Source organism: Arachis duranensis, chromosome 5 (genome assembly GCF_000817695.3).
Source record: "Arachis duranensis cultivar V14167 chromosome 5, aradu.V14167.gnm2.J7QH, whole genome shotgun sequence".
Lineage (NCBI taxonomy): Eukaryota > Viridiplantae > Streptophyta > Magnoliopsida > Fabales > Fabaceae > Arachis > Arachis duranensis.
The window spans coordinates 89754637-89772592 of NC_029776.3; the positions used below are offsets into that span (position 1 = coordinate 89754637).

General features: G+C 35.0%; 1 long non-coding RNA gene across 1 annotated transcript; it reads left to right on the top strand.

The window, feature by feature from the left end:
- The first annotated feature begins 573 nt into the window (after positions 1-573).
- LOC107490273 (uncharacterized) lies at positions 574-1630 on the top strand. Its single transcript, XR_008009217.1, has 3 exons — positions 574-687; positions 1101-1233; positions 1570-1630. It is a non-coding gene; the product is annotated as an uncharacterized LOC107490273 (long non-coding RNA).
- The last annotated feature ends 16326 nt before the right edge of the window (positions 1631-17956 follow it).

A 17956-nucleotide genomic window follows, 5' to 3' on the forward strand; every position in this document is an offset into this window, starting at 1 on the left:
TCCCTTAAGAGCGAGTAAGCTGAATGTGTTGTTAGTTGGCTAAGACCGGGTCGATCCTTTTTATGCTGTAATAAATTAAGGACCCAGATATTTGCATCTTTTTAAGCCATTACAATAAATAAAAAAAAAACGACCATCTCTTAATAATAAATTAATAATTAGTTAGGTCATGTGTGGGGGATTATATATCAATCCGATATACCTTGGCTACCAATATTCTTCCATTCTTAAACTCAATAACAAGCTTCCCCATTGACTCTCATCAGGTCTCCAGGTAAAACTTCTCATCTACTTTGGCATCTTATTTCGAAATTTTCGTCCTTTTTTTTCTTTTGATTATTTGCAAACTGCCGGATGAAGTGATTGCTGACGATTTGTGAGAAGTGAAAGCTTAAATTTTTACCCTGGTTGTCGTATAGATCAGATCTAATTATGCTATGCTCCTCTTCCCCTTAATTATAAATAATTTGTTGTTGGATGCAATGATTTATCATTTATGTTTACCTTATTTATGGTCAATTTAAGGTTTTTGATATTTTTTTAGCAATAATATGTTATATTTTGGGTTTAGAAAATAGATACCTTATATATGCATCAGCAACAGAAAGAGTGATTTTTATTTTATTTACTTTTTATCTTTTGGTAAACAGGACGTATTTGCGGCAGCAACGCTGGTTAATATGTCAAGTGAGTATACAAATAACCTTTTTCATATTTAATTTGATTCATCAATGACTCACTTTTTGTTTTAAATTCAAAAACTAAAACAAAATATATAAATATTTCAAAATAATTGTATGTGTCTAATATTAAGATGAAATTTAGAAGAGTGCTAGGAGTTAGCAATTTTTGTGTTTTGTAACTATCAATTGGCGAATAATATTATTTTTAATGATGTGAGATTATATCTAATGGTAGAAGATCACTTATTTTTCTTTTGATGGTTAAGTGCTAGCCACCAAATACAAAAATTGCTGGCCCTAAGCTTTTTCTTTATTTATTTAAGAATAATCTTGTTTATTTATACAATTTTAAATACCTATTATTATCACAGTTTATTTTATTATATTTTTTAATATGTATATGTTTATTTTTGAAAGGTACTTTAGAGGGGTAATATGATTTGCCTCTAAAAGCATGTGTTTGGGATATCAATACATCAATGATGAGAACATCAACATCATTTTTCGTTAAATCTGTCTTGTAACATCGATATGCTTCAGCCCTAACTTGGTACGGTCTTGTATTATGATTATGAACCACTTTATATGAATATTGATTTATTCCGTATATCAAATTGTGATGTGTGGACTTGAATGGTTTTTTTTTTTCGTTCTAGCTTTGATTGATTGGTTTCATTTATTGCCGCACTGTTAAGGTTTAAACAGTTACTTCAATTTTCCTTCCTTGTCCATTTTCAATGTTTGCTGTAGCATAATGCTTATTAATTACAAAGGAAAGAAGGTTTAATTGACTATAACTTGTTTTTACTTCTTGTCCATTTTTTAATATTATGCTTTCACTATATTATGCATACATATCTCACCTCAACCTTTTTTATATTCGCAGACAATGTGCGTTAATTTCTGATTCTGCTGCTCTGTCTGCTCGGAGTTGCTTTTTGGAATAATCTCTACTCAGAGAACAAGAACTATATTTATATGATCAATTGGCTGTTTTTGTTTTTGATATACGCCTTTATGCTGTTGATTTTGTTTAATTTTATTCAGATACATGAAGGATGCATGCATGGATTAATACAATGTTTTTGGCTGGGATACATATTTCATTTCACAAGTAAAACTCAACACTGGATGTGCTTATAAACTATAGTAATTATTTCCCTTTTTTTTCCTTTGCAAGAATGAGACATAGCTGACCATTTTTGCCCTAAATTTAATGAAGTAAATAGTAAGGCTTTGATCTTGTCTACCAGTTATTCATAAAGTCAGTTCCAATTATTGCATTACCATATATAGCATCCTGCCATGCGCCATCCTGAAACAGTGGAACTGACAACGTTTCCTTGTGGTGCGACACTTTTGATTATTTAGGAAATAATATTCTTGGAAAATTAAGTATGTCGAAAATTCTTTTTTGAAAAGTAAATTTGGATAAGGAGCGGAGATTTTATCCAAAAAATAATGTCAGAAAATTATCAGAATTTATGAACTTAACCTTCACATTTAGTCATTAATTCATTTTTTTAATTTAATAATTAAACAATATACTATATTATAATTTATATTTTTAAATATTGATGAAAAAACAATAAATTTTAATGACTCTCTAGTATTTATCTTCTCTAAATTCATAAGAACATGTAATAAATTTTTTTGGGTGAGCTTTTATTTGCTGAAAAAAATAAATTTCCTTATTTTTCATACTAAAATTTCACTTTTAATCATGGCATTGTATGTTATTCTTTTATAGAAGATGAGTGTTTCAAATACGGCTATGTTGTGACTTGTGACCTAAACCAAGTTTGACAAAATTTTTATTCCTACTTTAAATATTTTTAAAAATATTTTTATTTTTTAAAAGGATTAATTTCAGCATACAAGCGATTAACACTTACAAGTGTTACAAGTTTTGAAGACAACTAACCCCCTGAATGCGCTCCTAATGTTACGTACGTTTCACGCGCTATATAACAGAATATTAATTCAATCAAAATCAATTAACGTACGAGTATGTAACTTCCAAATTTCGAAAGATTTCGTTTCCTTCTTCGAATCTCTTGCCAAATTTCTTCGTTTTCCTTCTTGCGTTTTCTCTTTGTCTTTTCGATCGTTGTTTTACCTGCGTTTATCACTGATTTGTTCTTCGTAATTGACGTGAGTTTCTCTCTCTGTAACTCTAGCTTTGTTTTTTTCCGATTTTCATCATTTCTGAAATCAAAGTTTGAATTCGTTTTGAAGATAATGGATAATTCAACCTCAGATTGCCAGCTGAATTAGGGCGAAGTGGATTTTGAATTTGAATCGAACAAAGTTCCTGAGGTTTGATTTAGATTCAGTTAATTACGATTACTCTGAATTTGATGTAGTTATTCGTCTATGATTGTCTAGCTGAATAATTCGTGAACATTGACTGTAAAATTAATGCGTGAACATAATCTGTGGATTGAATCTAATGTATTAGTTTTGATTAATTCTCTGCATTTTATAGCAGACGCTCGGGTGTAGATCAAAACTTTTTGGGCGTATTTTAGGGAAGTTTGGGTGTATTAACAGTTTATGGCTTTTCTTGTTATTTTAGTTGAGTTTGTTGTCGTTCGGATGTAGATCAGGAATCCTTGGGTATGTTTTAGAGACGTTTGGGTGTATTAAAAGTTTATGGCTTTTCTTCTTATTTTAGTTGAGTTGTTCTCGTTCGGGTGTAGATCAGGATTTTTTTGGTGTATTTTACTTTAATTGTTATTTTTTTATGAGGTGCAGAAACTCTATAGTATATATTATTTTTAACATGGTGTATTTTGCAGCCCCTCTGTGTTGTTGATGACCAGCTTGTTCCCAAGGTTGGAATGACTTTTAAAACCCTTGAAAATGCTGCAAAATTTTACAAGGACTATGCCAAGGCTGCAGGTTTCTACAAGAGTTCGAAGCACAAATAAGAAGGGAAATGAAATTAAGAATCAATTGATTACATGTAGCAGAGAGGGAAAATGGAAATCTAAAATATCTCCGACCGAGAAGACAAATCCCACAACTGGTTTAAATTGTCCTGCAAGAATTTATATACACACATTGAAGGATGTTGGTGCTTGGATCATTTCGAAGATCGTGCTGCATCATTCACACCCTTGTTGTCCAACTCAAGCAGAGATGCTCAAACAGCACAGAAAACTAAGCATGTCCGTTCGTCGTATAATAGAGAATAATGAGAAGGCTGGTATCAGACCAAGCAAAACATTCCAATCATTCGTTGTGGTAGCTGGGGGTCACTGCGAGTTAAATTTTATTGAAAAGGATGTGAGGAATTACATCACGAGAGAAGTGCAGAATGTTTCGAAACAAGAAGATGCAAAGAAATTCGGAAAATATTTATTGAGAATGAAAGAGAAGAATCAAAATTTCTTTTTCGAGCTCGAACTCGAGGACGATCAATCGATTAAGCTTGCTTTTTGGGCCGATGCAAGGAGCAGAGCTGCCTTCGAGTATTTCAGAGATGTTATTTCATTTGACACCACCTACAATACAAACAGGTAATATGTTGTTCTTGTTTATGATGCTAAATTAATTTTGTTCTATGAATCTGCTGCAGAGGTGTATATTGGATGTTCTTTGGGTGTATAAAATCATTATATGGGTGTACGTAATGATTTTCATTCTATAATGTCATAATTTGTTTCAGGTATAATTTGGTTTGTGATTCTTTTGTCAGGGTGAATCACCACGGTTAGTCAACACTTCTTGGATGTGCTTTGATGAAAATGAAGAAATTGAATCCTTCAAATGGTTATTTCAATGTTAGCTTCGTTGCATGGGAGGAAATGCTCCTAAAGGGTTTCTCACCGATCAATGCGTGTCAATGAAAAGGGCTATAGAGGCTTGTATGCCAACAACAATTCACCGTTAGTGTATTTGGCATATCACGAAGAAGATCCCAAACAAATTAAATGGGTACAAGGGACATGCAAAAATTGAACAAGAAATGAACCAAGTTGGTTGGAACTCACATAATAAAGATTCATTTGATAGGAATTGGAATGATTTTTTGTTGAAGTAATGTCTTGTGGACAACAAGTGACTTTCAGGTAATGTTGTTTAAAATCTGCAATAGAGGTGTAAATTACATGTTTTTGGGTGTAAAATAGCCTTATTTGGGTATGTTCTGCAGATCTTTACAAAGACCGTCATATATGGGTTCCAATTTATTTAGATCGCCACTTCTGGGCAGGAATGAGAAGCACACAAAGGAGCGAGAGCATGCATTCATTTTTTAACAAGTTTATTACCCGGAATAGCTCGCTTATTCAATTTGTCAAATAATATGATAATTGCCTCGAAAGTAGGAAGCAAGCAGAAAGAGAATTAGATGCTGCAAATTTTCATATGGTCATACTGTGTGCAACAAAATCCTCCATTGAAGCTCAGTTTTAACATGTGTACACTCACCAAAAGTTTAGGGAAGTCCAAGCACAATTCAGAGGAAAGGTGAATTGCATCATAAGATTAACGAATTCCGCTCTAGGCTATTCAATATACGAAGTTGGAGAACAAGTTTCCAGCTCAATATTCAACAAGTTTGTGGTTACTTACGACTCAGTAGCAGCCGAGATAAAATGTCAATGCTTATTATTCGAGTCAAGAGGGATATTGTGCCGTCACGCACTAAGCGTGTTAAGCTTTGAGCGAGTAAGCCAAGTGTCATCGAAATATATATTGGAACGAATTTGCATTAGAATCGGAGGAGCTGACTGCCATTCTGCACCGTGCGTACGATAACGTCATGGTTGAGATGGAAGAATTGAAAGGCAAAAGGAAGGGGACATGTTCGTTATCTCACGAAGATGCCAACTTGGAATCCGTTAACGAGCTTCAAAGCCCTCCAAGGGTTCGAACAAGAGGACGTCCAAAAATAGGCTAGGTTCAAAGTTGGACAAACAGATTGCAAATGCCTCAAAGAAGAAGAAAACGAAAGCTTTAAACGAGGTAAAAGTGATGTTCTTTAAATATATGGTGATTGAGTTTAATTTTCTTGTTAATAGTTTTGCTAATATGTGAGTTTATTATTTCCAGTTAAACCTCTTTGATGCTGCATCAGTGGTGGGTCCAAATTCCAGCCAATATCAAGGACGCGTTATGAATTATCAGTTCAGACAACCAGCAGTAGGAGATAATTTTTTGGGTGTATAGTTACAGATTATGGGTGTAAAGCACTATTTTCTGGGTGTATTTCTGAATTTTCTTGTGTTTTACATTTTACATATATATATTTCGGCTGCTGCTGTTTATGTTATAAATTATTTTTTATTTGTTATGGTTTAGGGAAGGTTTAGGGTTTTAGGGGTTTAGGATTTAGGATTTTAGGGGTTTAGGATTTTTAGGGTTTAGGGTTTATAAATCCAGCACCAGGGGATAGAGGTTTGGGTGTATATTGAAGTTGTTGGGGTGTAAAATTCCATGTTTTGGGTGTATCGTATGTTGGGTGGCTTAGAATTTAGGGTTTAGGGTTTCTAGGGTTTATTGTTTAGGGTTTAGGGTTTAGGGTTTTTAGGTTTTATGGTTTAGAGTTTAGGGTTTTAGGATTTTACGGTTTTAGGATTTAGGATTTAGGGTTTTAGGGTTTAGGGTTTAAGATTTAGGGGTTTAGGGTTTTTAGGGTTTTATGGTTTTAGGGTTTAGGGTTTAGGGTTTAGGTTTTAGGGTTTAGGGGTTTAGGGTTTTTGGGATTTAGGGTTTTTAGGGTTTAGGGGTTTAGGGGTTTTTAGGGTTTAGTGTTTAGGGTTTAGCATTTAAGGTTTAGGGTTTAGGGTTTAGGGTTTTTAGGGTTTAGGGTTTTAGTTTAGAATTTAGCGTTTTAGGGTTTAGCGGTTTAGGGTTTATGGTTTATGGGTTTATGGTTTAGGGTTTTTAGGGTTTAGGGTTTAGGGTTTAGGTTTTAGGGTTTATGGTTAGGGGTTTAGGTTTTAGGGTTTTATGGTTTAGGGTTTAGGGTGTATATTCAACTTTCCTTGGGTGTATATTCAACTTTACTTGGGTGTAAAATTTTATGTTTTGGGTGTATATCTTGTTTGATATTTTTCTTCATATTTTACCACGTGTAATACAAAGTTTTTGAATACAGCACAAACAGTTTAATTATGAAAAGTTTTTTTTTTTAAATAAAACTGGTTTATAATTGGCAAATTTTTACAGCATGTGTTCAATTTGTTACAAGACTACATAACAGTTACATTAATCAGTGTCAATATCATTAGAATCTATCTGACAATATGGACTCAATAACAATGAGGATGGCTTGGACATTCTTATTGTATTACTCCCCCTAATGGCTTCAACTTTGTATTGATTCATTCATTGAATAGAATCCGGGAAGCACATTCTACTCTATAGTGGTCCACCTCGTCCTACAGTTTAAAAGAATATTCTGTTTAATCAACCATGTTAATTGAGTAAAGTAATACAGAGTTATATAGTTTTAAACACAATTACTTGGGTCCAATGGTCCCACTCATACTTCCCCCTTTTAACGTTTTCGGGCTGAATTATCTCAAGCCACTTCATTACATAAATAGCACAGTCATAGTTGAAAAATAAGAAATAAATTACAAATTACATATAGGAAAGTTTAATTTTCAGAGTGAAAGATTTATACCTTGTCTTTTAACCTGAGATGTTAATGTATGGTGGTTCAATTTTCTTGTCCTTTCTCTTCAGAGATGCCCCTCCAGCATATACTCTCATTCTTGAAATTACATATCCCTTAAAACACAAAACAAATCAATAATATATGAATAAATTTAATAAAGAAATACACCCAAAAGAGTACATACTTACACATTATATTGAACAGAAATACACCCAACTATTAAAATACAGAACATAGAAACAACTTACAATGAATTTATTTAGGTCCATTCTGGCATTGGATGGACATGTCTTGTGATATGGGTCGAGTATATAAAATTTTCGCTTTCTTGCATCAGCCACCCATAACCACCAATGGTTTGAATAGCAAACAGGTGCAAAAATCTGAAGCATACCCACATTGAACAGCGTTTTAGTTTATTTGGCACATAAGTAAAGAATGGTAATAAGAAGTTTTAGAAACGAAAACTTATATATGGATGTGATGCTAATTTTTTTAGGTCCAAGAAGGGAATAAACAGTGGGTAGTCTTTCACCCTGAGTGGCTTATTGGTTTTAAGTTGTAAGAATTCTCCATTTGGATGATTTTCAATGGCCATGTTCTGCAACAATTATGAAACACCAAATGAAATACTGAAAATACACCCAAATGAATACAGAAAATAAACCTAATTGAACACAAAAAATACACCCAATTGAACACAGAAAATACACTCAAATGAAGACAGAAAATACAACTAAATAAAGACAGAAAATACACCTAAGATTCGTTGAAGTATACCTTACCACAATATCAGGGGGCAGACAGTATACTTCTTCTTGAAACCTTTTAATGTTTTGCTGGTTAAGGATGAGGCACATGGCAGAGACAATCTAGAAAAAAAATTCCAAATCAATTTACATCAATCAATATTGCAATTACATTTCATGATAAAATCATTAATGTTATTCTAATATTATCTCAGCTTCTATATGTGTATCGGCTTTGAGAGATGTGAAGTGGACTTTTGACAAAGTGTATCGATCTTGGGCATTGAGTGTGCACACGGCATCATACTCGTTAGTGCGTCCATCTCCGTATGTCTTGACACGTGTGGCTCAGATGTAGCATTTCTCTTTCATCTCAGCCAACATCTCGTTGGTCCTCACAGGAGTTTCAAACTTTTCAAAACTTTGTTCACCACTCAGCTTTTGAATCTGTGGATCTTTACCTTCTGTTTTCACCACACTGCAATTTTTTCCACCAGGTCCCCTAATTGTTCTATTAGGTTTGGCATTTCAGGAGTTTTTGCCCTCAACCCCTCTTGCGTTACTGTTTCTTCTTGGCTTAAATAAGTCAAACCAAGGCTGAATGATGGCATTGGACCTTCTTTAGGAACGTAGGATGCTGTCCTTGCCATCATGATCAATGCAGCAACATCTTCTAGGGCTGGATTACTGCGTGATGACATATAACATACTATAAGAATAAGAATAGATGATTGATATTGAAAACCGAATTTTACTCTGCTGAACTTACATTTTAGATGGAGCTGGTGGAAGCATGGGTGTGCTTTCTTTAGGTTTCGAGGGTGGTTCTGGAGTGCTGCAGGGTTACATTAAACGAATCATGTTATAAAAAAACTAGTTACAGAGCAATTGTGAAGATATACACGCCAAAAACGACAATATACACCCCCATCAAGGACAATATACACCCCAACAAGGACAATATACACCCAAACAATAACCAAATACACCCCAAGATTATTCCTTACCTTTTTGTAGTTTCTTCATTAATTTTTTCACTTGGAGACTTTGCAGGGATTGGTTTATTTTCTGGCACTGGGATTGGTTCAATTTGTTGCATAGGGGTTGTTTGGGACAGAGGTACATAAACTTGAATCAGAACTCTAAACAAGACAAAAATAAAAGTTTAAGAAAGCCCGTGAAAATAAAATAGGTTAAAATTTTGTTGAAAAACTCACATTGAAAGCGCTTCAGTTTATGACTGTGTCTCTTCCCGCACAACAATCATGTTCTCTTCAGATGGGTCATTTGCTGATTCTTCTACTTGACTCAATCTGAAATACACCCAAAGAAACTCAAAATACACCCCAAGCATTCAAAAGAAACACAGTCTTTGTCTTTTGAGAATTTACGCACTTCCAGTTTTTGCTTTTTTTTTCCTACCTTTTTTTTCTTGAATAAAACAGTAAAGGGCTTTTTTTCTCAAAAAAATATATACATAATTAAAAGCAGAAGGTAATAAAAGATAAAAGCAACTGTTATTAAAAAGAGAAATTACATGCTATTTTCTGGTTTTTTTATGCTGCTTTGATCTGTGTGTGCTTGAGACAAAGGCTCATCACTTCCTAAGTTTACTTTCGGTATTCTAAACATACAATAGATATCATTCAGTAAAAATACCATACGGTTAAATCAGGATAACAACATTTTATCAAATAAAGATTCTTACAATTCAGATGAGTTATAGTGACCTTCTGACGATCCCAGGTCAGCTCCCTTCTCCCTGAAAACCAGAAAAAAAAATATTAGCAACGAAAACACATTAAAATTAGTAATATACACCTAAACATGACAAACCCCTGTGCAACAGATTTTTCATTGTTTTTCTTCTTCTTAGATTCCCTTAAGAATTTTTCTAATTCCTCAATTCCAATTTCAGATTTGACAGTACATGCATAAAAGAACATGTTAACAAATATAATTTTGATGATAAACGGTAATATAGCTTTCAAAGTACCCTACCCATGATAGGATTGAGTTTGTTCAGGAGATGAATCCTCAACAATGAGCTTTTTATTTTTGGATTGTGTCCTGGGGACAAAATACAAGTATGAATCAGAAATACAAAATAAAATTGATCAGAAAATACTATCCAAAGCAGTGCTTACTTTTGGGATGTTCTTTGAGTCTTTTTCTTTCTCTTTTGCTTCTCTACTGGTGATGATTATTCGCTTCTGAAAGTTAATAAGAGACGCTCTGTTAATACATGAAATTTTGAGAATAAATGGAAAGGAAAGCAATGATAATTTCAGAACATTACTCATCATTCGATTCAGTTTCTGAATCGGAGTCCTCCTGAATCTTCTTCCTTTTTTTGGATTCCATTCTGGAAGGCAAACAATCATTATTAAAAAACACCCAAATGAAGACATAAAATACACCCAAGTATGTTACTTAATTTTTCGTTGTTCAGGTGGGTTGTTTCCTTTTTGGTTCCTCTGAGTCTTCTTCAGTCTCATACTCAAAGGTAGAATAGACTTCACTTTCAGTTGTTTCACTATCAGATGATGATGAACTTGCCTTCCTTTTTTTTTTCTTCTTTTTTTCTTTTTTCTTCATTTTGTTTCAATTTTTCCTTTGTTTCTGCCATCTTTACAATTCTCTGAAATAGTAGAAATGTTAGTTAACAGCATCCACATAAATAAAATACACCCAAGGTATTTTGTTTACTTACCATATGTTCATCATTTCAGCTCTCATCCTTTCAACCAACTGCTCTCTATTCCAATTGGCAATCCATGGTTGTGCAGCTCTTTCTTCTCCTTTCTTCTCTTTTTTTGTTGACAGATGGAAATAGACTATCATCAGGGCAAACAGGCAGCCGTCAATTGATTTCTTCTTTTTCAGATTGTAATTAGTGATGCCCTTCATGATGAAATTCAAAACATGTGCTCCTCAGTTGCCCTCCTTTATTTTGTCCATCTTGAAAATATATAGGAGCTAGGTGCACAGGAGAGATTTTGTTAATTGTGGTTGGCAACAGGAACACCATCTGTATATAGAGGATGAAAATCCTCTTGAACATGAGGCGATCCTGTTCATTACCAACACCAATACTCATCATCTCATCCGTCAGATTTTTTAGAGTCTTCCCTTGGAATCTTCTAAAAATTTGTTTGTTCTCTTCAGAAAGTTCCTTATAACTGACTTTCTAAGGAAATAGATCTCCTACAAAAAAGAAAATAACTTACAATGAAAATCACTTGAAATACACCCAAACATCAGTCATATACACCCCAATGTCCCTCATATACACCCCAACATCACTCATACATACCTCAACATCACTCATATACACCTATGTTTGTTTCTTTATTATATGATAGCAGAATAATATATTATGAAGAATGGAAGTATAGAGGTTTTCTGTAATGAGTTACCTGATGCGTTGAGCCCAAGCGCAGCCCCCTATTGTGCTAGGTTTAACTCTAAACGAACTGTATCCGATTTCGAGTGTGTTTTTCCCGATTTTAAAGTAGTTATAGTTTGTGATACACCCTTAGTGGCAGGATGTGCATCAGTCCACCAAAACCTAAATCCCGAACAATTGCTTTCTTTTCGTCGCTCATATTTCCAAATTTTTCACTCAACAAGTGGATTGCACACTTCAAGTCCTTGGTTTGTTATAAATAAAGCAAAATTAGAGTCATTAGAATAAGATATATTTGTATTAGGAAAAAAAGACTTGTTCTAAGACATAAATTTGTACTTACATTATATTTTTTTTTCACCTTGGTTTTTCCTTGCCATTTTTACTGTAATGAAAAAGAGATGCTGTCAACAGATAAAAAATACACCCAAAAATTAGAAAAATACACCCATAGATCAGTCAGATACACCCCATACTGTAATAAAATTGAGATGCTGTCAATAGTTAAATAATACACCCAAAAATCAGAAACATACACCCAAAGATCAATCAGATACACCCCAATATCAGCATACAAGGTCAAGCACAATTAGAATACTAACTGTTAGACTTCAAAACTCCTAATATATATATATCAGTCCCATACACTTCTACATTTTTTGGATTATATGAGTTCAGAAATATATTTAAGTTACCTAGAATAACCTAGAATAACAGTAATATGTGAAACAAGAAAAACAGTAAAACATAGAATAACCTAAAAGAAACAGAGCGAGAAATACTCACGATATAGTGGTTCGATTTGGAAATCAGAAACAGAAATGGGAAAAACCTTGAAGAACAGTAAAATAGTACGTTACCTTGAATAATGTTTCTTCCTTTTTTCTGCTGTTTTTTTTTATGGAGATTTGTATCTTTTGTTCTTGATTTCTTCTAATATTCACGAGGAGTTGGAAAGTTTCTTCAAAATCGTTTTCGAATGTGCCTTGAAACTTGACGGTTTACATTTTGTTTGAGGAAGAGTGTGCCATAATGAGCATCTTTTGGAAAACACAGCCGTTGTGTGAGGCGCGTGCGTTGGACGCTCCATTCTAAAAGAGTGCTACGCATTGTTTTTGTTCGGGCTGGGCCAACTTGTATAGCTTGTAAGCCAAAAAGGATTGTATGTGTAGCGGGCCTGTTTTTTAAAATTACTAGCACAAATACCTTAAAAAGTATGTATTTATATTTTCAAAAATCTTACTTAAAAAAAAAACAAATATCTTTTCAAAAACTCTTGCCGAAAAGCTTGCGGCTTACTTGGAAGAAAGGTTGAAGCTAATAGAGCTCCCAAAATGGTCAGCTTTGTGTGTCGACATGGTTTATGTGTTCTACCAACAGTTTTTTTTTTCTTTTTAAGAGAAGGAATATTTTACATCCAATTAATTTTGGATACCTTGAGTTTATCTGTCAACATATATACTTCTTTTACTAATTCAAGTATTAGTGCAATTTCAGTGCTGTTTAAATCAAGATTTTGTTTTAAAGTATAAGTTCAATTTGGATACTAGTTAAATCAAGATTGAAAAATCAACTTGATTCATCTAATACTGTTTTTCACCTTGGTTTTTGCTTATCATTTTTACTGTAATGAAAAAGAGATGCTGTCAGCAGATAAAAAATACACCCAAATATCAGAGATAGGGGTGACAAAACGGGTCGAACCCGCCGGGTCAAAGCGCAAAAACCGCCAAAAATGGCGGGTCGGGACGAGATTTTGAACCCGCCAAAACCGCACCGCCAAAACTGCGGGCCAAGGCGGGGCAGGGCGGGCTACCATATTATTTTTTTAGGGTAATTTTGTAAATTTACACGTGACTTATAAATAGGAAAAATTAGGTTTTTCTTCCCCTGCTTCCCACAAATAGCCGGCCCTACCCTAACCCTTTGACCTTCGTCCCTTACTCCCTTCTCTGACCCTGAGACGGTGAGACCCTCAGGCCAACGGACCCTGACCCACGGCTTCATCCTTCAACAGCTCAGCTCCCTCGTCTGTTCCCTGAGCTCCCTGCACAGGCAACATCACACCGTCGCGGTTCGTGGCGGCACGCTCCAGTTCCAATTCTCTCTGAGCTGCCTCTCGTCGTCGGTCAGTCACGTTGCCGGTCGCTGTTTCATCTCGCCAGCCCTCACCAAACTGAAGTCCTAGCGACGCTGTCTCGTGTTGCCTCTACGCTGTCTTGACGGTTCTGTGTTTCGGCGGATCCCGGTGGCATTACTCTCTCCTCCTCTACCTCTCGACGGCTGTGAGTCAGTATTCAGTAAGTAAAGTTTTTTTTTAAGTAAGAAACTGTGAATCTGTGATTGTGGTTGTGGACACTGGACAGCTTCTTTGATGCTGTTGAAAATTGATGTGGATTTGTTTATGAAATTTGTTTTACCGGTATTTGTTTCTGAAATTTGTTTATGAATTTTGAGAGTAGGCAGGTAAGTGGTAACCCTCTCAGTCTCAAATATCAGCAATTCAGCATTATAATGTGAATAATACATGCTATTCAATGCTTTTGTGTGTTTCTTTATTTTGTTTTGGAGCGGGTGCTGAACTGCTGATGAACTTGTTTTCTTTTATATTGGCTATATTAATCATTTCATTTGTTTATATTGAATTCGGTAGTTTCATGAATATTGTTATTACCAAGAATTTAGTAAATAAGACTTGGTGGATTTCTGAAAACTTGCTGCAACTGCAATGCGTATAACTTGATACTGTATGTATTCATCTTGTTTCTTGCCTATCTTTGTGTGGCTTCTATTTGAGTATTAGTACCATCTTAATATTTTTTTGGATCACAAACAAATTGATTGCTTTTGATCCACCTATTTTTATAAAATCCAACACATCCAATTCCTACATCAGTATTTAGTTATCAGTAGCTGAAACTTTATGAGCAGCTTCATTTCTAAAATTGGAATTCTGATGCTTAGCTTCTTTCATAGTTTCATGCTTTTGAAATTTTACTGTTTCAATATTTTCTTATTGATTTATTGCTGATTTAGATATTGTTATGTATTTGTGTTATGTATTTGTATTATGTAGGTTGAGTTGTTGATTTTGTAATGGATAATTTTGTCTCTATGGAAGTTAATGGTGGGAATGTAATACAAAATTCTGAAGATATGGAAAGATCTAAAACGGCAAAAGATATTTAAAAAAAAGACAAAGACAACAACATCTGATGTGTGGAGATATTTCACAAAGCTTGGACCTGGTGATGATGGAATAGATCGTGCTCAATGTGATGGATGCAAATAGAAATTCAAGGCTGGTGGTAAACAGTATGGGACATCGTCACTTAAGCGTCATTTGGACAGGTGCGTGAAAATAGATTTCGAGGATATTGGTCAAACTTTGATAGAAATGCAAAATAAAATGAGGGCTCTCAAGATAGATAATCATGTATCGCGTGAGATGTTTGCTGCCTTTGTGATTGATTGTGATGTTCCCTTTTCTATTGTTGATAATAAAAAATTTAAAAATTGGGTAAAATACATCAGTCCAACTCTAGGCCTAATTACTAGAAATACTCTTAAGGAGGATGTATTGAAAATTTACTCAAAGAAAAAAAAAACTTAAAAGTACTTTATTAGCCAGATACACCTAATAGATCAATCAGATACACCCCAATATCAGCATACAAGGTCAAGCACAATTAGAATACTAACTGTTAGACTTCAAAACTCCTAATATATATCAGTCCCATACACTTCTACATTTTTTTAGATTATATGAGTTCAAAAATATATTTAAGTTACCTAGAATAACCTAGAATAACAGTAATATGTGAAACAAGAAGAACAGTAAAACATAGAATAACCTAGAAGAAACAGAGCGAAAAATACTCACGATATAGTGGTTCGATTTGGAAATCAGAAACAGAAATGTGAAAAACCTTAAAGAACAGTAAAACAGTACGTTACCTTGAATAATGTTTCTTCCTTTTTTTTGTTGGTTTTTTATGGAGATTTGTATCTTTTGTTCTTCATTTCTTCTAATCTTCGCGAGGAGTTGGAAAGTTTCTTCAAAATCGCTTTCGAATGTGCCTTGAAACTTGACGGTTTGCATTTTGTTTGAGGAAGAGTGTGCCATAATGAGCGTCTTTTGGAAAACGCAGCCGTTGTGTGAGGCACGTGCGTTGGACGCTCCATTCTAAAAGAGTGCTGCGCGTGGTTTTTGTTCGGGCTGGGCCAACTTGTATAGCTTGTAAGCCCAAAAAACTTGTATGTGTAGCAGGCCTGTTTTTAAAAATTACTAGCACAAATACCTTAAAAAGCATGTATTTATATTTTCAAAAATCTTACTTAAAAAAACAAATACATTTTCAAAAACTCTTGCCGAAAAGCTTGCGGCTTACTTGGAAGAAAGGTTGAAGCTAATAGAGCTCCCAAAATGGTCAGCTTTGTGTGTCGACATGGTTTATGTGTTCTACCAACAGTTTTTTTTTTTCTTTTTAAGAGAAGGAATATTTTACATCCAATTAATTTTGGATACCTTGAGTTTATCTGTCAACATATATACTTCTTTTACTAATTCAAGTATTAGTGCAATTTCAGTGCTGTTTAAATCAAGATCTTGTTTTAAAGTATAAGTTCAATTTGGATACTAGTTAAATCAAGATTGAAAAATCAACTTGATTCATCTAATACTTTTTTTCACCTTGGTTTTTACTTGTCATTTTTACTGTAATGAAAAAGAGATGCTGTCAGCAGATAAAAAATACACCCAAATATCAGAGATAGGGGTGGCAAAACGGGTCGAACCCGCTGGGTCAAACCGCCAAAACCGCCAAAAATGGCGGGTCGGAACGAGATTTTGAACCCGCCAAAACCGCACCGCCAAAACTGCGGGCCAAGGCGGGGCGGGGCGGGCTGGCCCGGCGGGCTACCATATTATTTTTTTTAGGGTAATTTCGTAAATTTACACGTGACTTATAAATAGGAAAAATTAGGTTTTTCTTCCCCTGCTTCCCACAAACAGCCGGCCCTACCCTAACCCTTTGACCTTCGTCCCTTACTCCCTTCTCTGACCCTGAGACGGTGAGACCCTCAGGCCAACGGACCCTGACCCACGACTTCATCCTTCAACAGCTCAGCTCCCTTGTCTGTTCCCTGAGCTCCCTGCGCAGGCAACATCACACCGTCGCGGTTCGTGGCGGCGCGCTCCAGTTCCAATTCTCTCTGAGCTGCCTCTCGTCATCGGTCAGTCACATTGCCGGTCGCTGTTTCATCTCGCCAGCCCTCACCAAACTGAAGTCCTGGCGACGCTGTCTCGTGTTGCCTCTACGCTGTCTCGACGGTTCTGTGTTTCGGCGATCCCGGTGGCATTAGTCTCTCCTCCTCTACCTCTCGACGGATGTGAGTCAGTATTCAGTAAGTAAAGTTTTTTTTTAAGTAAGAAACTGTGAATCTGTGATTGTGGTTGTGGACACTGGACAGCTTCTTTGATGCTGTTAAAAATTGATGTGGATTTGTTTATGAAATTTGTTTTACCGGTATTTGTTTCTGAAATTTGTTTATGAATTTTGAGAGTAGACAAGTAAGTGGTAACCCTCTCAGTCTCAGATATCAGCATTATAATGTGAATAATACATGCTATTCAATGCTTTTGCGGGTGCTGAACTGCTGATGAACTTGTTTTCTTTTATATAGGCTATATTAATCATTTCATTGTTTATATTGAATTCGGTTGTTTCATTAATATTGTTATTACCAAGAAAACCAGAAACAAAATTCAGCAAAGAAAAATAAAATTAAGGGCAAATTTGTAACTCCAAACCTAACTAACTCCCTAAGCTTACACAAGGCTCTGGACCTCTGGCCATGCGTATATCTTTCCATGGCTAAATACAAGAATATGGGCTTAGAGTTTCTTGCTAATTGCGAGAAGCTTTTTGATAATTTAAACTCATACAGTAATATATAATTATAAACTTAATCTAAATGTCAAATGGTCAAATTTTAGGTAAATATACAATAAGGTTTTATAGAAGAGATGCTCCACAATTTCCAGTAGGTCCCATCAAAGAGGCAAAAGCTTAGCCCTTCACAAAAGGACAGAAGTGGGAGCTGGTTTATCTCCTCATCATTTTCATAAGCTGGTTTGAACAAAACAGCCACAATCTAAGCATGTACTTTCCCCATTTAATAGAGCTTGGATACAACAAAACCCCATATTCTGCAACAATATTCACTCCCCACTTTACCAAGTTTGTGTGGTTGTGTGATGCTTGCAAATGTGAAAACTGAGTCAACTCTAAGACTATAAGGTACTTGGAATATTCTGATCATCTCCATATTCTGTACCAGATAATTGACGTGCATCCTTTGGAGTTTGGATAGAACCATATCTATTAGCCAAAGATCATGCATCCCTTAACTTTTGGTAAGAGTCAGATTGAAGTGATTCCATGACCACATCTTCAAAATTCCAATCTGACATTCCCCT